Raw genomic sequence first — 7139 nt, 5'->3', positions numbered from 1 at the left:
CGGCAGTACTGCCCTCTCTTTCGGGGTCTGCCCAGTCCCTGTGCAGACCTCCCTCCTGCACTTGTGAGGCTGCAAAGAGTTTATCAGTTTCCTTGTCCATCTTCCTCTAAGCCGTGGACTCCACTAAGACAGACTGTCTGGATACCCATCGCTGTGGCCCAGCCCCGGGGTCCTGGTGCAGAGACGACATCTGGTAAAAGTTGGGTGAGTGAATGGACGCGTGGGCAGATGAAGTCCATTCAGAAAGGGGTGCCAGTCAGCTCTGGCAGCTGGAGGGCCAGGCCCCCACCGGCCCAAAACCTCAGCTGGGAGCGCCTGTTCTCTTGAACAGGAGGAGGCAGAATCCTGCGGCCTGGGCTGGCAGAGGGGATGGAGAGGCTGCCGCTCTCCCAGGGACGCAGGAATCGCCTGGTGGAGGGCTGAGCCCGCCTCCAGGCTGGCCCGCACCTGCTGTTGAGACAGAGATACTTAATATGCTTCTGCAGGGGAGAGGGGAGAGCAAAGGAGGGGATAGGAGCCAGGGCCTGCAGACGCCCCCTCCCGGCCAGCGCAAGACACGGGAGCAGGTGTCCCTCCAAGAGGGGCAGAATGAGGGCAGGGCGGCTGGAACTGGGTGCTGCTGTGCCCGTGATGCCCGATGCCCGTCTCCCCTGGCTCCTGTTCATCCTGCCTCTCTCCCTCCTCCGGCCCAAACCTAGGTCAGCGGATGGGGAGGAGGCCCACTGTCGCCTGGCCGTCCCTGAGGCCCCATTCCCTTACCCTGCACCCATGCCTCAGACTCATGTAGCACCGAGAACATCACCCAGGTTTTTTTCCCCAGGCAGTAAGTTGTGTTTTCTGAAGCCAGGCCCCCGCGTTCCCCGCTGGGGTGGTGGTGGCTCACAGCCGGGGACGAGCAGTGGGTCTGGTCCTGGTGTCTGCGAGGCTGGACCGGCCTGAGGTGGGGCTGCAAGGGAGGGTGAGGGTCCTGCTGATGAGTCTTGGGGTTCCCAGGGGCCACGCTGCCCTCGGCCGGCCAGCAGTCGGGTTGTGAGGAGAGTCTTACCCAGAGGCTGAAGGCTGGGACTTAGTCCTGATTCGGCGTTCCTGCCAGTGTGGACTTGGGGACTCCCCTTGCCCAGGGTGAGTTGGAGCTGTCTCATGTCAGGAATTGTGTGAGCTGGTTGATAAACCACGGGTGGCTTGAAGCCCCCAGACTCAGCGGATGCTACAACCGAGGGCATGTTCATCCCCACCCCACCTGGAAGAGCCAGGGCCCAGCCATTCACTAGCACACCACGACCCTCCCTCCTGAAGCCTCAGTTTCCTCATCTGGAAATGGGGGCAAAGAATGCAGCCCCTTAAGTCTGCCCCGGTCTGTAACTGAGGTCCTGGGTGTGTAGCACTGGAGGTGGGTGCAGTGTGATGCCACACGTAAGGGCGGTCACCACGCTGACTGACACTTGTTATCTACTCAGCAGTTGCTGAATAACACGCTTGGGGTGAAAGTTTGTGTCTCCAGGAAAAACCCAGGAAAGGAGCCCGGAAGCCACAGCAGTCGGGGCAGAGGAGGCCTCCACACCTGCCTGGCCCCACAAGTCCCACCTGAGCGTGCCTCAGTTTGCTTATCTTTATAATGGCCACAAGGATCCTGGGGTGGGAAGGGGTGTTGGTGTGGTCGGGTGCAGGCAGGAGGCAGGAGGCTGCAGCACTGTCAGCATCCGTGGACGTTCATGGCTGTCCTGTGGGGGTGGGACCTGGGGCTGGACTGTCCCACTTCACCATGTCAGGAGCACAGGCCTTGGGGTCCAGCCAGTGCAGAGAAGCTGCCAGCTCTGAGGCTGAGGACAAGTTCAACCCTTGGAGCCCCAGTTCCCCACGTGGAAATGGCAGAATGCCACAAACCCCTTGCACTGCTGCGGGCGGATACACACTGTAGGGGAGGCGCCTGGCTGGTGCCCAGCCCGTGGTGGGCTCCCAGCCAGTGTGACCCCCTCAGACCCCAGCATCCCCCACTGGGGACTCAGTGTGTCATCAGGATAGGAACATCTCCAAAGCCACACCTTGTCTGCTTCCTGGCATTCCGAGCAGAAGGGTCGTGCCGGTGGTCTTGAGGCTGGAAAGGGGAGTCTCGGGGGAACTGGGACTCAGTCCCACCAGGGAGCCAGGCAGCCATTCTGGTGGCCTGTGGAGCTCCCACCAGCGAATTGGGTCCCACAGAGACAGCAGCATCAAATCAAGCGGGCCTCTGTGCTGGGCCCCATGCTGAGCCTTTACCCACAGCGGCCTGTTTCACAGGCACCATCACGCCCATTTCACAGGTGAGGAAACTGAGCCTCCAAAGGTTGAATTGACAGTGGTTCACAGCCAGGGTGGAGGTGGAGTGAATCCCACCCGTCTGCCTGCCAAGCCCACCCCAGGGCGCCTCTGACATCGGAACTATACTGCTGTTCCAGCCCTTCTCGTGGGGGTGCCCTGGACACTGTCATCCCTTACCAGACTGTCACTCAGAGACTGAGACATGGGCCCTTGCAAGAGGAAGGCAGAGGGAGAGCAGGCTGGCTCTGCACAACGAGCAGCGTTCGCTGTCCCCCAGGGGACACGGGACAGACCAGTGGGTGAAGGGGCTGCCAGGTGCCCATCTGGGCCCCTCTCAGTTCCTGTTGCCTGGCGTGGGGTCTCACACTTGGTCAGAGCTCAGCAAATACTTGTGGAGTAAATAACTGGCTCCACTGAGGTGCCTAAAGGGTGAGGGTCATGCTGGGAGTGGAGAGACAGGGCCGGCGAGGTCACTGGGAGCCACAGAAGGCTCTAGGGAGGGTTGCAGTGGATAAGCTTCCAGTTTCAACAGCGTCCCTCAGGCACAGGGGTGGCCCAGGCCAGGACAAAGACAGGTAACTCAAAGGGGAGGCAGCCACAGTCATCCAGGAGAGAAGGGAGGATGGCCTAGGCTGGGGCAGAGGCAGGAGAGGCAGACAGAGGGCTCAGCCGGCTGTGCTAATCATGACCTCAGCACCCAGCTCAATGCCTGAGTCCCGTCCCCCGACCTGGAACAGAGACAGGCCTGCCTGGCGAGGGGTCACATGACACACTGATGGGATGGGGCCTGAAAGATGGGTTCTTGTCACAGGGCCATTTGGTCCCACTTGCCCCCCGCTGGTTGGGGCCTGAGGAACCAGTCCAGCCTGAGCGGACAGGACGGGGCCCGGGGCCCCAGGTGCTGGGAGGCCAGAAGCCACCCCGGCCAGCTGGCCCGGCCCAGACACAAGTGGCCAGTCTGCATCAGCATGAGGCCTCCGCCCTCCTCGCGGCGGGTTCCTCTCCCCGACGCAGGACAGCTCATTACAGTTTGCAGAGCCCACCAGCGAGGGCAGCTCTTTCCATCGCCCTCGCACAGATGGGGAAACTGAGGGGGAAAATGGCAGCCCGAATGGTGGGATTCAAAGCCAGATCCGCTCCCCCGACACAAGGCTAACTCTCCAGATCTTAAACCACCCCTCCTCTCTCATTTATTAATGCTTCCTTTCCCCACTGTCTTTCAATATCCAGACAGTTCTCTGATTTGGATCATATGTGTAATAATAATATACTACTAATTACAGCTAACAATTTCTGAGCAGTTTCTTGTTGCCTCATTAAATCCTCACAATCAACCCTGAGATGAGTTATTATATCCATTTTAGAAATCAGGAAACTGAGGCACAGAGAATGTCTGTAACTTGCTGAGAATCAAGCAGCCCCACTAAAGTGGGGCTGTCTCGCTCCCAAACCTCTTAGCACTCTACCAGGGGCTCTCAAACCCAGTGCATCCCTAAAGAACCCTCAAAATGCAGATTCCAGGTGCCAGGAATTCTGATCCAGTGGATCTGGGCAGAGCTGGCCCTGGGCATCTTCTTTAGGAGAGAATCCCAGGAAATTGTGTGGGGCTTTCAGGAGCTTGTGCCTCGAGCAAGCAGACAGAGTGAGCGGTGTTCTCTTGGTCTCCTTCACCTTGATCCTGTCCGGAGGCCGCCTGGCCGTTTGAGGGCCCACAGGGGTCTGATGAGGGCTGCTGCCTGAAGGGCTCTGCCACAGTCAGCCCTGGGGAGTCACCCCTGCTGTGTGCACGATCCAGCCTGGCCGAGCATGAGACCCAGCAGGCTGATCGGGTCCTGCTGACCGCAGACAACTCCACAGCTGCCCTGTCCCCCGCTCTCCAAGCCTATCTGCCTCTGCACCAGCCAGCTAGGCCGACAGCCACTCAGCAGGGGCCTGTCTGGGTCGGCAGGGAGGAGCTGACCACCACAGCCTGTGGCCCTGCTCACACCCGGACCCTCCCAGAGCGCCTGCTGTAGGGGCAGTGCTGTCCCACCCTCCCTCCAGCTCCTGCAGAAACCCCTCGGCAGAGCTGGGAGCAACCACGGGTCAGGGGACCAGGTACACAGGGCCATTCATAGGGGCTCCCCACTCCCCCACCACCCCACAAACCCTCTTCTGGGGCCTGGGTTTCTGCTTGAAGAGAATGAGACCTGTCTTTAAAACCATCATGACCACAGTGGAATATGATTCAGCCGGGAAAAGGACAGAAATCCTGATTCATGCTGCATGGACGGACCTTGAAAACATGATGCTGAGTGAAAGAAGCCAGACATGATTGGCCACACACTATACGATTCCATTTATGTGAAATGTCCAGAATTGGCAAATCTTTAGAGACAGAAGTCGTCCTCGTTGAACTGGGAGAACTGGGTGTATCTCCAGTGTAGGACCGCATGCGTGTGCTGTGCAGCAACGAGACGGTCAAGGCCATTGTTCCAGATAATGACCTCTTCCCGCCACCCCCTCCTCCACAGGGGGACTTGGCTCCTGTGCTCTGGCAGGGCCCCCTGCTTCCTGTAACCTGCTCCTTTATCATTATTTATTTTAAGTATGTCTTTTCTCCTCTGTCTCACTCACTAAATCACACACTTTGTGAGTATAAAACCTATTTTTCTTTTTACCTCCAGAATGTGTCATGGTGCCTGGCTTATGTGGAGTCTCAAGAAATGTTTAAGTGGATGACTTAATTATCACATGCAGACATACTCCAAAGCATTAAGTGCTGAGGGTTGTGCTCTTGGTCACACCTCAAAGTGACACTTTGGTGAACTCAGCTGCTATCCCATAATCTAGGCTATGTCATAAGCGTGCTGAAAAATCTAATTTGGCTTTGGTCTCCTTTGCTTATTTTTGGTCCCAAAGCCACCTTTGCACCTGAGCTTTCACCACATCAGCTTCAGGGAAGTCCAGTCCAGAGCACACCTGCCAAGGAGACACTCGAGAAAAGCACCAGGGCAGACAGTCCCTGGACTTCTCATCCACGCTGACCGGGAAGACAAGGATGTGATGGTTCTTCTTTTCTAGTATTTCCTGCAGCTCTAGAGACTCAAGAGGAGTCTTGACACTTCCCAAGGGGTGGCTGACATCTGGAGACTGACTCAGGTTCCAGAAACCCTCTTGCAAATTGATACACTGGCTTTAATCAGAATACTCTTATTTTCAATTCAAACGTTTCAACTGTTTGTCATGTTGTCAGTCACTACAAGCGACCAGGGCTGGGTGCAAAGCAGGTGTTTAATACTACTCAATAACCCAGCAAGATGTGTGTCCATTCTTTCCCTTGTAGGTATGCACATTTAATTTACTAATAAACCCCACCTGGCATTTTATTTTCAGTTTCTCTTTATGTCTATTCACACATGAAAAATTCATTAAATTTACAATTTTTTCCGTCGGTATACTGGGTGATAGAGAATCTCACAATGACTGAGTGCCATCATAGCCCTCAAGGAGCAAATGGCTCTGGTGGGAAGGGCAGAAGGATGCACAGAATGAATATTGAAACAGGAAAAGTCAATGATGGGGCCACAGTTGTGGAACCATGGAGGGCTGAGCTAACCAGCCAACTTGGGTGGACAGCAGTGGTAGAGATATTAGGGAAGGCCTGCTGGAAAAGGAACTCTGACCTAAATCGTAACAGAGTGCACAGGAATTCGGAGGTAAGTATTTGGAAAGGGGGAGGGCATTTCAGGTAAACAGACGGGAGAAAATCTGCAGGAAAAGCACAATGTTGTGTTCAAAGGGCATGAGGAGCATCTGAGTGTTGCCAGAGCATCTTGTCCGGGTGGGGAATTGGAAGGGGTGAAGCTGGAGGAGCCGCGCAGTCAGATCACATGAAGAAATCATGCCTTTGCTCTCTCTTTGTTGAGGAGTTATTGAAGAGTCATTGAGTAGATTTGCAAAAATGGAGTACTGTACCTGAGAGGAAGGGGATGGATGTAAGGATGACAAATCCTCTGCATTTGCTTAGATGCAGAGATGAAGGGGAGAAATGATAAAGCCAGTCCCTGGGTGTACAACCTTGGTGATGGGGTAACCAGTGCGAGAATGAGGCAGCACAGTGGTTCAAAGCATTGCTTCTGGAGCCACAGGGCCTGAATTCAAATCTTCGCTTTGGCACTGCTAGTTGTGTGACCTTGAGGAGGTAACCTAATCTCTCTGTGCCTCAGGTTTCATCTGTAAAGTGGAGATGATATTGATAATATGTACTTCTAAAGATGCTGGTAAGGATTTAATGAGTAAATAGGTGTAATATTCTTAGAATCATGGCTGCCACAGGGAAAGTCCTGCAGAAGTAATTACCACCTTGATTATGGGAAAGGAACACGTTTTAAAGGGCAAAAGGCTAAGTTCAGTTTTAGACATTTTGGTATTGGGAGTCCATGTGAAGACAGTCAGAAGTTGGTTGGATGTGGTATGCTCATCTGGAGTTCCAGAGAATGGGCTTGGTGGGAGGTAAGCATATTTTAAATTTTTGGCATACAAATAAGTCCTGTTTAAACCATGAGGGTGAAGTCAGCAGAAGGAAGAGAATAATAAAGATTAGAGCAGTGATAAATGAAATAGAGAATAAAAAAAAAATAGGAAAAAAATCAACAAAACCAAGAAAGGTTTCTGAGAAAGATCAACAAAACTGATAAACTCTTAGTTAAACTGAGAAAAAGGGAAGAGGGCTCAAAAACCTAAAATTAAGAATGAAAGAGGAGACATTATGACTGATGTCACAGAATAAAAAGGATTGTAAAAGATTGCTAAAAGCAATTATATGCCAGCAAATTGGATACACCAGAATACATGGATCA

Source organism: Camelus ferus, chromosome 18, assembly GCF_009834535.1.
Source record: "Camelus ferus isolate YT-003-E chromosome 18, BCGSAC_Cfer_1.0, whole genome shotgun sequence".
In the NCBI taxonomy this organism is placed as follows: domain Eukaryota; kingdom Metazoa; phylum Chordata; class Mammalia; order Artiodactyla; family Camelidae; genus Camelus; species Camelus ferus.
Note: the sequence above shows the minus strand (reverse complement) of the source record.